Source organism: Crocodylus siamensis, chromosome 1 (assembly GCF_052110815.1).
Source record: "Crocodylus siamensis isolate JL-2025a chromosome 1, ASM5211081v1, whole genome shotgun sequence".
NCBI classification, from domain to species: Eukaryota; Metazoa; Chordata; order Crocodylia; family Crocodylidae; genus Crocodylus; species Crocodylus siamensis.
Genome location: NC_143395.1, coordinates 122,284,622 through 122,303,551, shown reverse-complemented (window position 1 = coordinate 122,303,551; position 18,930 = coordinate 122,284,622). Strand labels below are relative to the sequence as shown.

At 40.8% G+C, this 18,930-nt stretch overlaps 1 protein-coding gene across 7 annotated transcripts in view; it reads right to left on the bottom strand.

Moving 5' to 3' along the window:
• TIAM2 (TIAM Rac1 associated GEF 2) overlaps positions 1-18,930 on the bottom strand; it is a 272,880-nt gene that overhangs the window by 204,469 nt on the left and 49,481 nt on the right. The window lies entirely within an intron of this gene.

Below are 18,930 nucleotides of genomic sequence, written 5' to 3'. Positions count from 1 at the left end.
CTGTTACAGGTTTAAACCAGTTTCTGATCACTTCAATTGGTTTGTGAGTGATGTCCATCCCTAGCCCACATGGTTGGTGTTGGGGCTATATCAGGTTTCTTTAAGCTGAACTTCATTCTGCAGGGAACCCAAGGGGAAAATTTGGCTGCATTCTACTATTAGTTCCCTTCTGACACACACGATTGAGCCACTGGCTTCTAAACTGCAATGTGTGCCAAAGAGCAATGGTGCCTACTGGTAAATTTTACATAACTGCAAGTATTGCTGGAGGATTAGATATAACAAGTAATGCCACTGAGATTCTTCTACCCCCTGATGAACGAGCTACAAACCAAAACAACGTCACATTCATGGTCAGTCTGAAATTAAATTGTAACACAAACTTGCAGTAAAGTCAGGTAGTAAGAAGAGTTTTTCTAAATTTAAATCCCTTTATTCTCCACAAGAAAAAGGCAGGGAAAAAAAGTCATACACTAAATCTTGAAAGGCACCACTTAATATTTAACACTGATGTCAAGCTCTGATTTCAGAGCACTTGCCTCTTAAAAGACTTTTTCTTTTTAAATAAAAGACTAAAAAAAACCCCAAAAACAAAATCTCACACATCAGGTGTCCTTATTGCAAAATATCCAATGTACGGAGTCAATGAGCAAAGAATTAGTAAAAAATGAGTTTGTACCATTAGGGTAGAAGTAAAGCCATTTTCAAATGTACAAAGTACCAAAAAGTATCTTCCATCACTAGAAATTTTCTGCTAAAAATTGCCTTTCAATGATCAATTAGAGCTGTATTAGAAAAGTGCAAAGGCTTCTGAATGCTACTGGCTAGTCGAGCAGGCTTAATATTCAGAGTTCAGTGGATATTAAGTTGCTTGATACATCAGAAAGCCCCAACAGGAAGGAAGGAAATAAGAGAGTGTGCAGATTATCATCTCAGCCTCCATCTGTGAACAAGATAAATGCAGATACCAGTCCAATCATGTGGTGTTTTTTTTTTTCTCTTTAAGAAACATTCCACTTGAGTTTATTTTCCCTAGGTCTGTTAATCTAAATCAAAGCTAAAATACAACTTAATCAAGAAAGAAATAAGGAAACCTGCCATTCTGTACTGTTAAACAGAAAAAAGAAATTGGGAATGTTAAGGCCCAAACAGGACAACAGAGCAGATAGAAGGCCATAATTTAGCCCTTAGCCATAACTCAAGCTAGTAAGGTTACCCCAGGAGACCCCCACGCACCATTCCTCCCACCATTCCTAGTGTGCAGGGGAATTCATACACTTCTGCATAGGTCAAAACCTAAACCATAGCAGCACTGTGGCCCTACTTTTGATCTGTCCCTCCCCATGTCCCAAAAGATGATCTGTACTGCAGGAACACATGAAGGGAGCAGTCCTTGCATACCACTGTTCACACATACAGCGCTTGTTCCCAGACCCTCCAGACACTCAGAACCTGCTGTACTGAATTTCCCCCACTTCCATCTCCCCTCTCTGACTTCCCTGCCCAACTCCCCAGCCCCAGGGCCATGAAGGCCACCTGATCTTACTCCTAGAGAAACACAGGAGCTATGGCTGGCTGAAACAAAATGATAAATATGGTGGTATTTACACAAATTTCAAAATCAATTTTGTTCCAAAAAAAAATCACTTGAATCACTGGGGAAAGTGGTAGTAGTAATAGGTTGTTTTCCTTTATCTGGACCAGCCACTGCAAGGAAGGTGACAATAGAGTTGTAACAACTGAGGAATGCTGAGACCAGGATCCTTGGCCCTATGCCAGCTCCTGGAGCAGAACAGGAACCAGCATTTCCAGTTCCTGTTTTCCCTTTTCTCCAGCACATCCCACCTCCCCCAACTGTCTCTTGATGCTATTCCCCATTCCAACCCTGGGTCCCTCCTCCATACTCCTGTCTGTCTGCTTGTTGTCCCTAGTCTAGCCCTGCTCTCCATTCTGCTCCTTAGGACTCTAGATTTGTGTCAGTCACTTTTTGCTCCTCCATGCCAGTTGAATAGCAGCAGGCTAGGCTAGGGGTGGCAAAATTCAACCCACTAACTGACTAGACCCAGCCCCTGAGCAGGCACCCACCAAGTCAATGGATCTGGTTCTGGCAGCTGCGTGGTACCAGGCAGCCAGGGCTGCCACCCATGCAGAAGCATGAACCCACTTGCAGCTGTAGCGCATCCGCCTCCTCCTGCCCACAAGTCTGGACTTGGAAGCTACTGATCGTGCCCACAGCTGCCCAAATATGGCTGGCAGCTTGTAGGGGTGTGTGTGTGGGGAGGGGAGGCTGGGCTACAGCTGCGGGCAGGTTCAGGCTTCCACTCTGGTCATAGCCCGCAGCTTTAGCACACCCCAATGCCTCCCCCAGCACCCAGAGTCCACCCGCCAACCACTGTAGCACACCCCACCCTGGCCAGCCTCCCCCAGTCCAGAACTGGCAGCTGCTGGCTGCATCCACAGTTGCCCAAACACAGCTGGCAGCTTCCAGAGGTGTGCTTCAGCTGCAGGCAGGGTAGTAGAGAGGGTGCTAGGGCATGCTAAAGCTAAAGCTAAAGCTGCAGGCAGGTTCAGGCTTCCATGCCAGTTGCAACCAGGGTGGGGGAGGAGGGAGGAAGTGGAGACGTATAGCCTTTGACTATACAGTCACCAAAACTCATTAAAAATGACCCATCCACCCAAATAATTGCCCACCCCTGGTCTAGGCACTGACAGCACAGAGAATGAGCCTTACCACCCTCGGTAAGGAGAAAATTACAGCGTTTCTCAACCCGTGGGTCACAACCACATATGAAAGGGTCGCAAACAAACTTGGTACTGCTCTGTGATTCAAGTAAGAGCTTGATCTGCCAATTTAGGTTTACCCAGAAGAAACCAAGAGTTATGTAGAGGTGACAGACTGCTGGATCTGAAAGTCAAGGTTCCACCAACACACTTGGGCAACTGCATGGCAAGGCAATAGGGTGGCATCCTAATCACTCCCACTACATGCAATGAAAATTTGAAATGATCCTCCCAGGTCAGAACCTTTTAGGCAGGAAAGTAAAACCTGTCATTGTTCCTCAGGGCCCCTTTCTGGACACAAGACCAATGTCAACAGATTAACAGACTGCCCTGATGAGAACATGATCTTAGAAGGATAAAAACAGTGAAAGCTGTCATGGCATTTCTCTAACTGAATGGGGTATAGACACCTAGGTGGCCAACTGCCAACTCACACCACCCATGCAACTACAATTAAAAGCATAATATTAAACCCTTATGGACAAGGCCAAGCCCTTGGGCTTGGCGTTAGAGGAAGGAAACAATCTTTCCCTAGGCCACACAGCAGTAGTGACCAGAGAGCAGCTCTGCTACCACAGCCCTGTGGTTAAAGTCTCCCCACTGCTTCTGCATACTGTCACCAATCCAGCAGTCCCACCCCTGGCTCGCCTCCCAGATGCATAAAAATGCCAAGGGAGATGTCTTGGAACAAAGGCTCCCTGACAAGCAAGGGTAGGGAGTTTCTGAAGCATGAGCTAACTGAATAGTTCTTTCCTGCATAGCCCAGCCACATCATTTCTACAGCACTTGGGACCTTCTGAGGTATGGAGGCAAGGGAAGGATATGCACTATAACAGGTAAGAGTCACTGCTTCATTTGTAAGAAAAACACACCACCCATCTCGAGGCTTTTGGTCTCTTTGTGTTTGTTTTGTTTTATTTCATTTTTAATTGGCATTAAAAGTAGACCGATCAATTCCTCCCTTCAACTCAAATTTGCAAACAGTGAGAAATTGGAACAGCCCCCCACCCCCTCCATTCTCCCCCACTGCCATATCACCATTACAACCCCCTGGACAGCATGCCCCAAAGATCACTTAAGATCTTACTTATGTAGCTATTTGTTTAATCTAATTTTCAAGCTGCATTTGAAAGATGAAGCCAATACAAACATTGTAAAAGAAAGCAAATGCATTTAAAAAAAGCAAACACAAAAAACATTCACCTCAGCAAATTATATCAAGCAGGAAGCTGCTTTTTTTGTTGTTGTTGTTTGTTGGTTTTTTTAAGTGAGAAGACCCAGAGACTCGAACATTAAACTCACTGCCAATTTTCTTTGTCACCCCTCTAATTTATAGCACCAGGTAAGGTAAACTGTTTAGGTCAAATTTTCTACAGTAGCCTCTGGTTCTGGGTGCCTCCAGTGAAAAAACAGGTCCTAGGTATTTCAAGGGTACAGATCACCATCATTTTATGTGTGTGTTACAATGATGTCAGGAGACAACTTACATGAAAACAAAAAAGGGAATTCATCAATCCTATGAATTATTGTTGGTATTTATGACAACAGACCATATGAATCACTTTCTGTCAGGGCCATGGAATAAACGTATCCAGAAAAAAAGCATAGGTCCTGAAACACGTCCATTGCCAGCAAAATGCACCTTGACTTCTGCTGGCATGTCAGAGGTATGCAAGCATCTTTGAGCTATTTTTATACCATGTCTAACTTGCATAATAGCTGTCAAGACTCAGGCCTCAACAGGTATAAGCCTCAGCAACCTTCTTTTTAAGGACAGTGTCTAAAGCACTAGCTTCTGGGGGTTTTCTTCCTGTGACTAGTGAGACATCAGAAAGGGAGCATGGTCTTTAGACTAGCCAGATACAGACATTACACTTTTACTAGTGTAAGTTATCGGAAACTGGCCTATACTTGTAACAGAACAGAAGTTCGACACACGAAACCAGTCTATACCTGTAAGAGAACAGAAGTTCAGCACATAGACTGGTTTAAAAAAAAATGGTGGAACCCAGTCTAAGATTTTTTCCCCCCACCCCAAAGGGCAAATGCATGTTCTGTTCTCTGCATATCTAAAATACGCTGCTTACAGAAAACAATTTAGACTGATTCCACCTCAGTCTTTTTGAATGTCTGTACCTAACCTAAGGTACTGCCTAAGTTCTCCTAAGACTCAGGAGAACTTGATTCAGCACCAGCATGGAGACAGATACAGGATAAGTCAGTGGCAGGTGTGAGAACTCAGCCCTAAGAAATTGTTTTTTGTTTTTTTTCTCTAAAGTTGGGCACACCAAAATTAAAGCCACTTTTGAGAATCTGGACTTTACCATTTTCTGCTTTAATCATTTCATCTGTAAACTGAAAATACTGATAGTCATCTACTTCAGAAAGGCGTGAGAAAGTTGTTTGTTAGTAAATGGACTGAACTTGTCATAGGTGTTAGGAGGCCGCTGTGGACTATAACGCCATTAATTCCAGAAATAAAATTGACCCAATGTTTGTAAAATGCTCTGCAGCTAAAAAGATTGGAAAATAATGTTTTCCATGAAGCCTATTAAAGCAAATCACAAAAAAACATGAGCCTTCATTTTACAGAAAGAAAATAAGCTCTCTACAAACAATGTTGATTTTTTTTTTTTTTTTTTTTTTTTTAACTACATTAGTCATGGTCACTACTGATGATATACAGGAAAATACTGTAGCCGTGCCAATTAAGGGCTTGCTTTTTTTCACAGCTGAAAAAAAATAGAATTGCTGTTGTGAATGCAATACCAATGAAAATGCACAGAACTCTTTGACCAGTTACTAGTATCCAAGCTACGAATCACATTCATTGTGTTTTTTTCTCAATTTACTTTGGCATTTGCCACCAACATGTTGACATGCCTTTGTGATTTCTAAAAACAATTTCACACAGCACCTTATTTTCAAAATCCTATCAATGAAAATAAAATAAAAACTATTTCCCCCCCTACAAAAACGTACAAAACTACAATATTTTAAAGAAAAACATTTGTAGGAAAGCTAGAACTGCAGACCTCCTGCAACACTATGCCTTGGTGCAACATTTTTCTGTGAAATCATGATGCCAAACAAATCCTTGCCAGTATGAAACACAAAACAACAAGCCCAAGTGAAGGAAACAGCACTATGCAAGAAATCCAGCAACATTTACTTACTGAAAAAACTAAGAGTCTTAAGCCAGTTTTAAAATGCAAGAAAAGCAGATCTGTTCATCTCCTTTATTTAATGGAATGGGAAGTGGACTATATTTGCTCCCATTCACAAAGTACAAGAAGCTGTATATGTTCTTCTACAGAAGCTGCTTTGACAGGCCCATGCCTAGTTCCACAGTGCAGCTCAAATTCTCCAGAGAAACTTGGATGAATGTGGTCTGAAAAGCCCTAATGTGTACATCATCACAAATATTAGCATTTTATCTCTCTCCACCTAACCTGAAGGTTTTGCATCAGCACCAAACTTCATAAGAAGCACAGCACATAATCATTGTGACAATACAATACACCAGCAGCCTACTTTCAACGAAATCTCAGTGCCAAAATATGCAAACCCTTCTTTTTCACTACTTAACTGATATATAGGCCAGTACATGAAGTTTTCGGTCAACCATATATTAAATGAAATTTTCAGCTACTACTGTCCTTGGAAATAAACTTCCTCCCCTCTATGATGTTTCTTTACTTTGTAGATTTATAGCTGCTATCCAATGGCAGCTCAGGGGAAGTTGCAATGAAAACCACAGACTCTCCAGACAGAACCCCCAAACCTTAAAACTTCCATTACACCCATTCCACTTCCCAACTTCTCACCCAAGAGAACAGATCTCCACCCTGCCCATCTCAACCACACTTCCCACTCTTGCCAAACCTCCATTCACGTCCATATCCTGTACAAACAGAAACATTTCTCACATTCCCTCACCCTTTGCAAACCTGCTCCCTTTCAGCAACAGTGAAAGAAAAATAGCAGATAAGGGTATCTTGTCTTTCCTTTCCAAGAAGGTAAAAAACAACTTCTGTACATTCAGTCAAGACCCACCCATCCTCACCCCTCCATACACATGCAACTTCTGTTTAAAGAATCACAGCACTTCAAATCCAAAGAAAATCCCTGCAGTTACAAACTGTTGTTATCCTCATTAATATAGCCTAGCCCAAGAAGAACTCTTAGGCATAAGCATAATAAAACAACTGTTTACAACTGAAGACACCACAAGGGCAGAAAGGGACAAAGCATGCCAAGTCTTAGATTCAAATAATATTGTGGTAGGAACATGATCACAAGCTTGCATCTGACAGGGTATTCAGAAACAACCAGCATGGCTTTGTAGAAGGTAAATCATGCCTAACAAACCTGGTGTCCTTTTACAACCAAGTAACTAACCATCTGGACAAGGGACCTGAGGTAGACATAATTTATCTAGACTTCAGTAAGGCCTTTGACTCTGTCTTCCATGAAATTTTCTCAAATAAACTGTAGAGTATTGGCCTGGACTAGCCTATGGTGAGGTGGATGAATAACTGACTTAGAGGCCAGTTCCAGAGAGTTGTAAATCAATGGGACGGACTCATTCTGGAGGGCTGCCTCCAATGGTGTCCCACAGGAATCGATACTTGGACCCATGCTTTTTAACATATATTAATGATGTGGATAAAGGGGTGGAATGCTCTGTGATTATGTTTGCTGATGATACCAAGCTGTGGGGAAATGCAAACACACCAGAGGGTAGGGTAAGGATCCAGGATGACCCAGACAGACTGGTTCTATGGGCTGATCAGAATTAGATGAGGTTCAACAGGGAAAAAAAAAAAAAAAAAAAAAAAGTGTTGGGTCCTTCATCTGAGTAGAAAGAACCTGCACCATAACTACAGGATAGGCAGTAGCCCACTAGCTGGCACAGCATTTGAATGGGACCTGGGGGTCACAACTGACCAGAAGATGAACATGAGCCAACAGCGAGAAAGTCGCCAGCAAGGGGAATAGAACTCTGGTATGCATCAGCCGATGAGTTGCCAACAGATCCAGAGAGGTGCTTCTTCCTCTCTACTCAGCATTGATAAGGCCACAGCTGGAGTACTGTGCCTGGTTTTGGGCACCACTTCAAGAAGGATGCAGATAAGCTTGAGAGGATGCAGAGAAGGTCCACCCACATGATCATGGGCCTGGAAAGTAAGGCATATGAGCAGAGACTCCAGGAACAAGGCTTGTTCAGCCCGAGTAAGAGTTGGCTGAGAGGTGACCTGACATCCAAGTATGTCGGGGGGAGCACCAAGATCTGGGGGAGCAACTTTTCAGGAAGGTACCCCTCCTGGGGAGGATGAAGACCAATGGTCACAAACTAATAGAGGGAAGATTTAGGACTTAAGGAAAAACTTCCTCTCCATACAAGTAACTAGAACCTGGAACACACTCCCGGCAGAAGTGGCGTGGTTGCCATCTTTAGAGGTGTTCAAAAGGAGGCTGGATAAGCACCTCTTTATGCTACTTTTTGCTCATTAATCTCCTGCCTATGGCAGGGCACCAGACATGATGATCTCCCAGGTCCCTTCCAGTCCATTGATTCTATGATAAATTCTTAATTGTAACTCTCACAACCTGTACAGTGTGTTAATTTTAATCTGGACTCCCTTTTAGGCATTAACCTTCCCATTCCATTCTTCCCCTAGTCCTACAGCAGCACCTCATCCTGAAAAATATTTTGTTCACTTCTTTCCTCCCGAGAAGCCACTCCATCAGAAAGGAAAGCGCACACACATTTATAAAAGTGTCAGCAAGATGGTCACTTGGAAAACAAACAAACAAAAAAAATCAATTAAATCAATGACAAAACTCCTATAGAGTTCAATGGACGTGAGCCGGCAGCGTAACAAAGCCAATCTCACCTTATCGTGCATTAGCAGATGCATGACCAACAGATCGAGGGAGGTGATGCTCCCCCCTCTATGTGGCATTGGTCAGGCCACAGTTGGGGTACTGTGTCCAGTGCTGGGCATCGCACTTCAAGAGGGATGTGGAGAATCTGGAGAGGGTCCAGAGGAGGGCCACTCATATGATCAGTGACCTCCATGCAAGACCCTGTGAGGGGAGGTTGGGGGATCTGGATCTCTTCAGCCTTCACAAGAGACATCTGAAGGGAGACCTTGTAGCAGACTAAGTTTATCAAGGAAGAACAACAGAGAGTTGGAGATGTACTATTTACCATGGCACCTCTAGGAGTAACTAGGAATAATGGGTACAAACTAGTGGACAGTAGATTCAGGTTATACATTAGGAAGACATTTTTTACAGTAAGGGTGGCCAGAATCTGGAACGGGCTGCCAAGAGAGGTGGTACTATCATCTTACTTGGAGGTCTTCAAGAGGAGGCTAGATAGGCACCTAGCTAGGGTCGCCTGACTTCAGTCCTTTTCCTGCCTGGGGCAGGAGGTCAGACACGATGATCCTTCAGGGTTCCTTCCAACTCTACAATCTATGAATCTATGATTTCCCCAGTGAGGTTACTCCATATTTACTGTAACAGGACTCAGATGAGAATCAGGCTCAAATTGTACACGGCTACAGAAGGTGAATAAGTATAATATCTAGCACTTCAACAGTTCTTTGAATATGGAGACATCAAAAACATTTCACAAACACGGTATCATCATTCCCATTTCACAGAGAGGGAAACTAAACAACAGGAATCATACTCACTTGCTTAAGAAAAGCAAAAAGGCACACTGGGAATTTAACCAGGTTCCCCGAATCCTACTATCTGCTGCTGCAGGTGACACACTGGGATGTGACAGAAAAAATAAGTTTTGTACAGAAAGCCAGAATTCTGTATGGAAAACATTACCCTCCCATACAACATTGGTTGATCTAACATGTTATGGATGCTTACACAACTAACATTTTTCACGTGATCCAGACCCCAAAAGCGTTCTACAACCAGGACATAACACATATGCATGGGTGCAGAGCACTTTTAAATGGCCAATCGCACAAAAAAATTAGCCCATGTCAAATGAGGTATTACATTAAAAGTGTTCTAAAGCAGAGCACTTTAGGGAACTTGTGCTTCCTCTAGGGTTAGTTTTTCACACAGGGGTGGGGCTGGGCCAGTGCTACCAGCCGCATCCCTCCCCTGACGACAGCCCCCTCAGCTCCAGCCATTCAAAGCGATAGGGAGCAGCCAGCACAGAGCTGATGGCTGCTTTGAATGGCCAGAGCTGAGTGGGAGGGGAAGGGGGGTAAAATGGAGCCCTTTTGCCTTGAGGGTGCCCCAAGCTTCCCTGGCTGGGGTACTAGGGGGGAGCTGGAAGGGCCTGCAAAGTGAAGGAGCTGTTTCCCACCCATCCCCCTTAGCTCTAGCCATTCAAAGCAACCTACAGCTCCCTCCTCTTCCCCCTCCCTCCCCCAATGAGAGCCCCAAAGCGGGGAGAGAGGAGGCAGGGACGGGGAAAGGGGCATCTTAGCAACTTTGTTGGAGGCTGCTGGAGCACCCCTACCTTCTAGCCGGAGCCACTGCAGGCTGTTTCCAGCCCCCAACACAACAGGCAAACATCTGTTGGGTCAGATGGGAGGGAATGTGTTCTAACTCATGGTGCTTTGCATGAAGTGCCGCGAGTTAGAGTGGGGTTCTAACCTCTGCAGGCACCCTAAGTTTAAGAGGTACAACAAGGTGAGTGCACCACATTCACGCTTATCAAGAGACAGTTTTTACCAGAAAGGGTAATTAAACACGAAATAGTTCACGAGGAATTGTAGTAGATCTTCAGTCACTAGAACTTAAAAAATAAATAAATAAATAAATAAAATGAGTATTTCTGCTTCAAATAACAATTAGTTTAAGGAAGTTCTATAGCCTGTGTTATACAGGATAACAAATCATCACAATGATCTTTGCGTCTCTAATCTAAGAATTTAAAAGCATGAAGATTGTTTAATTCAAAATGCTTTTTACATTCATCTTATTTTTCCTATGAAATCCAAAGCACTTGGAAAGGCCAATCCCAAATTGTAGATTTTAGTATTTTCAAAATGTACCATTTCTTCTTGAAAAGAAAACAGTTTTTTTCCATTCTGATTTCTAAGAATAATCCTGTTTTGTTCAACACAGCGACTTTCATTACAATGCATCTTAAATACATTTTTTGATGAGTACAAATCTCCTGAATGATTTTAATGAACTGGCCATATATAAACCATGGATAAATGCTTGTTTTTTACATCTTTAATCAATTGGTTATGGCTTATTTCATAATACATAAAGACAATTTCACATTTTAAGCAGCAGTGAAAAATATTGGAAGGAAGGGAAGGATTTTACATATTAAACTTCAAAAACCAAAATAAATCTTTTGACCCAATTATTGGGTCAAAATGAGACTCAATTTTTAGACTTAAAATAATTTTAGTACATTTTTTCTCTTTGTTCCACAGCTTTCACTTTGGATTTTCCAGCAGCATCCTACTACATATAAAGTTAGGAGACGGCACCAAATATTTTTGTTGTGTACTAAATTATTCCCCAGCCAAGTACTATGATGCATATTACTTAAGTCATTTTAGCTGCAATACCTAGATTCATCAGACTTAATGAGATATCAAAAGAAAACAGAATCCAGATAAGAAAAGAGCACAGGTCACAGCCTACAGGCTGCTCCTAAATTGCTAATATGACCACCTGCTGGCTTTGTAAAAGAACCAGATGCTGCTGCTAAGGGGGAAAAAAGTTATCTTCCACAGCATGGTTTCTCAGCCCCATGATACTAAAAAGATGAACAATAATGTGATATGAAGTAACTGGCAATCTGCCATCTGACCATATTCTTCATTAGTTATTAACTATTTTAAAATCTTATAGTTTACTTAAGACAACACACTTCATCTATTGTGAATTAAGGCTGAACTTAGGAAAACATAAAAAGTTTACACTTTAAAGCACATATTTAAGCACCCTTTCTGAACCAAGATGCATTCTTCAATAGAGGATGATAAAAATGCGTTATCCACATTAGAGGGGTAGAGGTTGTAGCCGTGTTGGTCTAAGGACATAGGCAGACAAGGTTCTCTGGGTAAGTCTAATATATTTTATTAGACCAAGTAAAATAGTTGGAGAAATTCTTCTTTGTAAACCTCTGGGTAGAAGGGTGCTTGTACCCAAAGCTTGCAAAGAAGAATTTCTCCAACTATTTTAGTTGGTCTAATAAAATATATTAGATTTACCCAGAGAACCTTGCCTGCCTATGTCTTTAGACCAACACGGCTACAACCTACCCCCCTGAAACATGGAAGATATCAAATTTTGACATTTCAAATGGAGAAGAGTATATGTATCCAAAACCTGGCAAAGAAGAATTTTTCCAACTATTTTAGTTGTCTAATAAAAGATAATAGGATTTACCCAGAAAACCTTGTCTGCCTTTATGTATATTAGAAAGAGATAAGGACATTTGGGGGGGGCGAAATAACAAAACATTGTCCAGTTTATTTCAAGCAAGTTCTTTAGAGCCAATAAAACTCCCCAAAGATGGTCAGTGATTCAGTGAGAACAGAATCAGGGACTTGTGTGATGAATTCCTTCTCACAGAGTAGAAGGAAAAGAAGTTTAAACTCTAGCGTTTATGGTCTTTTAGCACACATCAGATGAACTTACTCTGAGGGGGAAATCAAAAAGGGCCCATGGATCACAGAAAAGAGTGTGTATATAGGGGCCATGGACTGGCAAGATGGGAGAGAATGTGGACTGTGGGAACAGGGGACCAGAATACTCACGTAAGACGTATGCATGTGGAAACTGTGAAGAATAGAAAAAAGGAGGGAATGGCAGAATGATTACCGTTTTCCATTAGATAAATGCCTCTTATCTTCTGTTCTCCCCCATCATGAATAATACCCCAGTAAACTCAGATGTTCCAACCACTACATACCCCTAGTTACAAATATTTATTATTTGTACTAAAGCAGCAACTAGAGGAGACAAACAATGCCCTGGACTAAATTGTTGTAGCTATCCTATCAACATAGTAGTAAAAATTCAGGAAGCCACACAGATCCAGCCAATAGGAAACACTGAGCAAAGGGGTCTGTCTGAACTGCCACTTCTCTTTGGAGCTTAGGTACCCACTCAGAGCCATCTACCGATACCTCCAACTACTCAAAATCCAGGACCTTCTTTTGAAAGTAAGCAATTGATTGAGGCAGGATAGGTAGCAGAATTGCTGGTGGTCACCTTTGACGTAATGACCAAGTGGTTAGAGTCAGAGCTTTAGGTATGGGCTATAGGACACCGAAAGGAGTCAACCCCATACCTCCTACCTCCCATACTCTAATTGTTAGGTTACAGACTGAACAATGGCCTAGCTTCTCTCATTCTTACTGGAGCAAACAAGGAGGAGCCTGGCTATGGACTAACAGGTAAGGTATTCAACTGTAAGAGGAGAGACTAGAGTCACAGACCCTGCTCACAGAAGTCATTCTTCTGTGTAATGACTGTCAAATGGAAAAAATGCATAAACAGCTACTCAGACCAGGGAATCTCTACATGTAAGCCCAGGTTTAGGAGCCTTTCAAGACCAAAAACATAGGAACAGGATTCATTTATGCACTTAATGGGACTTTATGGTCACTAGATTACTGTGGGTTTTCTGGGTCACTTTTTTGGACCTTGATCAGCTAAATTCTGTTTAAGTTGCCTTCATGGATCAGTTCCTTAGTTCCTGTCCACTACAGACTCGCATGTTAAAGTCAGGCTGGCGTCTCAGCCAGATTAGACAACCTCTAGGGCGGTAGGCCAGACAAGATCTGTCAAAACATAACATCACTAGTAAGATCATCTTAATTTTAATTTTTGATACAGATTTAAAAATAAGAATTGGGCAAGGCATTCCAGTGGGGCTCACATAAAACTACAAAGACAGAATTTAAAATTAATAAAATAGACTATACTTTACAGAAAGTGTTAGAAAATGAAGGTCTAGCCACTTTCCTACTGCTACGTGATTATGCACAACTGCTGCTGCCCACTCACCTTTGTCATGACCCTTAAAGCTGTCTGAAAAACACTCCAAAAGCATCAAATAGGATAGTACAAACTAAGTTCATAATCATAGGATCATTTCCCAGTCTCCCCGCAATTTATCTGACCATACATAGAGGAATGATAAATAAAGGATAGGTGACATGAACAAAGTAAATGCATCCTAGAACAATTATTTTCAGATGGACTGTTGATTTATTTTTAGATAGACTGAAGAATTAACCTATGGAAATAACATTTTTGAAGTATTTCCAACACACATTTTATTAATGAATTAACACACTGTAGAGTTCATGATATTACTATTATTTGAAACTCTTTTCCGTGCTTGTTCCTTTTCTGGACCCAGTGCTGCCCCCACTGAAGTCATATAGAGCTGCACAAGGGATTCCAAAGAAAACAGGACTGAGCCTTTTTTAAAGCAGCAATACAGCCCACTACAGTTGACATTTTTTTTTAAAGTTACACCACATTTGAGACAAAGCTACAGTGCTAAAAAAACAAGTCTTATGCAGTACACTGTTTCTAAAAAAATTGTCATTTCAATTTCTAAAAACACAGATCCCTTCAAAATCATTAGAAAAAATGAAAAAAGCTCATACATAAAATGAAACTGCCATGTTTGGGCTTTAGGCTACTTTCACAAGAAAAAACACAAAACACTTTCACCAGCATAGTTTTGGCAGTTTTAGTCATAGGTAGAAACAGTTTCTGGCAGCAAAACCTTTTTCTTTAAAAAAAAAAAAAAAAAAAAAAAAAAGAAAATGTTTGCACAAGGGCTGCAGAATTTACCATAACATAATATAATTTCATGCTGTCAGAATATGCCTGATTTTGTTAAGGTAGCAGGAAAGACACACAATAAATACAACCATTTCAACATGGTAGGCATGAAATTCTGGCTCCAATGAAGTTAATGGCAAACTTGCCAATGGCTTGAAAAGGGGCAGAATGTCATTCGTTGTGTCAATACATAAAGTGGAAAAGGGTAAAGAAAATCTTGAAAAATAAATAAAAGGTGTTGGCTTTTTTTTTTTTTTTAAATTGCCCCTTCTAAAGGTCTTAAATCTTACATTAAATTCCTGTCCTTCCCCACTGATCCTAAGATGGAGGTTCATTACTTTGATGATCACTTAATTTAAAATCACCCTATACCTTAATGTGGTGATTCTCAATCAGAGTGCCACAGCACCTTGGGGTGCCTGGAATCTTTTCAAGGGTGCCAAGTAATGTTAGCATTGTTAAGTGTGCAAACATGATTTACAAGATAAACCCAGAGATTTCAAATAGGAATCCATCATGTTAAAACATGCAGTCCTGTTATAGTCTGAGTTCTCTGCAAAAGAAGAATTGCTCTATTATTTTTCTGTAGTTTTCACTTGATTTTTAACTAAGAGCTGACATTTTCTGAGAGGTTTCTTGAGTCTAAAAAGGTTGAGAACAATTGCCTTAATGTATTTTCTGACTACACCTTTTTTTTTTTGAATGGCTAGAGTCCCAGCTAAACAAAGCTCAGCAGAATTCATTCAACTGCAATTTACTAGTGTAGTAAAAGGCTCATTTAGTGTACAACATCAAAGTCCAATGATTCATTCTCCAGTATAGAAACATACCAGAGCTTTTATCCAGACAGTATGAATACTAAAAAATTTCTTAAGCTACTTTTCTTAAAATGTCAGCCCGCAATTAGCTCTGCTTCTTTTAGGACCTGAGATATCTGCACAGCAATTAGCCTAAAAGAAACTTATCAGAGATGGAGGGAAGACAAATGATGCAATTGTTTGCCATTGGTAAAGATGCCCATTCAAATTCTGCTGTGGTAACAAATGAAAATAAGTTTGATAATTGTGCCTTTAGATCACACCACACAAATCTTGAGATAAGTTGAAGTAGTACAATGGTGTGGATTGCCAGTTAGAAATGAAGGAATGTATGCTGAATACCCATCTCCAACAACAGCTATTAGACCTTCACTTTTATATATTACTGTTTATTAAATGAGGACAATAGTCATGATGCTGTATAAGACAGAAGACAACAAAGGACAGATTCAAACTGGCTCCCCAGTTGCCAGGATTTAGGTGACATTTAGAAGCCTAAACTCCAAAAGGACCCTCCAAGCGCAGTCACACAACTCACTCATCAGGAAGGAGAGGGGGAGCAGAGAAGGAAAGAGACTGCCACAGGGCATGTTTACACAAGATGTTTACTACATATTAGCCTAATAAACACTGAGCAATAGCATGGTGGTTAAAAACCATGCTAATAGCCTGCTGCGTAGTGTTACTAGGCTAATGCACAGTAAGCATCACAAAATAACCGTGCATTGGCACTACTGCATAGTAACTCTAGTTACTGCGCATTAAGTACTTTATTAAGCAAGTACTAAACTAAATGTGCAGTATCTAAAGCACATTAATGTACATGTAGAAACACCCACACACTGTAACCTGGCAGGTAGTGCCCTAGTCTGGGATGTGGGTTTGGAGCCCTCATTCAGAGCAAGGGCAGGGAGAAAAACTTTCTAGGATTCCAGAGGACTGCTCTGCGGCTTCTCTCAGATAAGTACCTGTACAGATGTTCAGTCTCCCGAGAGAGATTCTCCAGGGAACCATTTCACTATGGTTGTTCCCAAGTTATTTTTCTCCCTGGGTGGCCATTTGTGCTCTGAGAGAAAAAGTAGTGAATGTCTATGCACTAATATTTTCTCCTGAGAGAGCATAGTCTTTCCCAGGAGAAACTGAACATCTGTAAGTAGCCTACATTTTACTGATTCCTTTCAGAGGAAGGGGGGTGTATCCAAACTCTTATGGGCTCAAACTCTTTAATGTTAGTAGGCATAAACTTGATACTAATATGGAACTTGGTAGTTGCAGGCATCTAGACTTGGTAGGCTACAGAGAGACAGTTATGCAAAGCAGGAACCATAAAGGTTTCAGTACCTCACTTATGAGATAAAACCACCTTCTTTTATTTCCAGAACCCAGTGCAATAATATAACTAAGAAAGTCAAACTGGCTATGGCTACTACCAAGTACTGCTTAATCCAGGAAAAATGGACTGTTTTAAGTGATTCAGCAATAGCGCTGCAATTGCAAAAATAATTAAAAAGCATTTCTGTAATTCACTGGTTAATTTATGATGGTAAAACTGAACAAATGGAATTAATGGGCTTTATTTAATATCACAGACTGGTTTGTATTAGATTCCTGTTCAAGCTTGTCTGCTGGCATAACACACAGGCACCAACTTTAAAAACAACTTTGGGAATCTCATTCCCTTGGCTGATAGAGAATAATGCATCAGAGAAGTGCTGTGTTTTTATCTCTAGGGAATTTTACCTGCTGCTTCCATCTTAGGATTCGGTCAGCAGGTAAGCAGAATGGTATGCACGGTACATTCTAAAAAGATGCAGCTCTGCTATAGCCAAAGACCAAATCAGATGTTTCAGTGCATTATGATGCCTACCATTTCATATGTTTTACAAATATCTAGCAATAATCATCTGTCTGACTACTTTTTTTTTTCCTTTTACACCTCTATTCATCTCACTTCTTGCACATAAAAACTTATTCCAGGTTCCCACTGTCATTTTGGGGGGAAAAATACACAAGAAAAGCAGCTGGAATCAGATTTAAACAAAAAACAATTTGTAGACATTAAGTGTTTAACAAATCAGATGAATTTTGCCTATAAAACAATAAATGGTATCTATAATAGAAAGCATTAAAAAACTGAATACCTCATATTGTTCTATATTGAACCTGCAGTCTAGAATAGGCCAATCATACACCCACATGAGGATTAGGACAAGTATTTTCTTTTGTTAGTTAAAAAAAATATCAGGCCAACAAAGGAGAATAAGAAATGGCCCTAGCAGACTGAACTACTTCAAATTAAATCTCGCATGAACAGTGGAATGTACAAGCTCAAAAGCTGTCACAGAGATCACAGCTAATTCAATATGTCACCTTCTCAACAATAAGATAGATCATTGCATTATGGCAGCACTGGTAATGGTAACCCTTTTATCAAATTTGTATATACTCCACTACCCACACCTGGGTTTTGCAGCCTGACTAGAAGTCAGGCCTTATATTTGAGGATGGAAGGCTTCAGAATCAAAAGGGTACTGAATTTGCTGTAGTCACGTTGAACATAACAGTGGCAACTGTCAAGAAGCAATTTGTACAATTGCCCTGCATTACCAAACAGCACCAAAAGTTAAACTTGGTGATTTTTAAATAGTATGGATTCAAATCTTAAAGCAAGAGATGAACTGGAAAGGCAAAGCTAAACGTCTGTGCGTCTCACTGAGTGATGCACAAGATCTCTTTTACCTATGGGACTTTAGGTCATCCTGACAAAAATTAACCAAATTCCATTACATGCTGATAAAACAGATAATAATGATGCAGTATAATGAACATACTGAATGCAAAAGTAAAAGGTTAGCTATCAACTTGCCCCAAGCAACAGACAGTGCACTGTCATGCAGCTCTTGGAGACAACAGAAAGATTAACTGCTTCCTTTTGGCCAATTTGGCCCCAAGCAATTTGCCAGCTTTGGGAAAGCGGTGCTGAGAAATATGAAGGGATACTTTAAAAAAAAAACAACAACCACTTCACTTGTGGCAAGCTCCCTAATTCAGAACAAGCCATTCAGCTGTTTTCTGCTACTTTTATTTCAAAGGATGAAGTTTCTCCAATCAGCTGGAGCTCATTAGCAGTTCCACACTGCTGACTGCTGTATATCCCTGGTTAATTCATACACCATTATCTTCACAGGGTGGGATTAGAAACCTAACTCTGTGAATCATTCAGGTTCTACTCTAAGAAAAATCCCAGAGAGTCCATTTTACTATGGTCACACATATTCTGTAATATGGTTTTTAAAAAAGTTGTTACGGACTGGGGTCAAAAGACTGTAAAAGATTGCTATTAACTTCAGCAAGACTTGGAAGTACTTTTAGACTTAATTTTGTACTTCTAAACCAGATTACAAAATAAAATTTAAAACAAACAAGTCTTGCATCATGTATTTGCTATCTGGCTTTCTTGCTTCCAAATGTGTTCTGAACTAGAGGCTTCAAGGGTGAAGGATATATC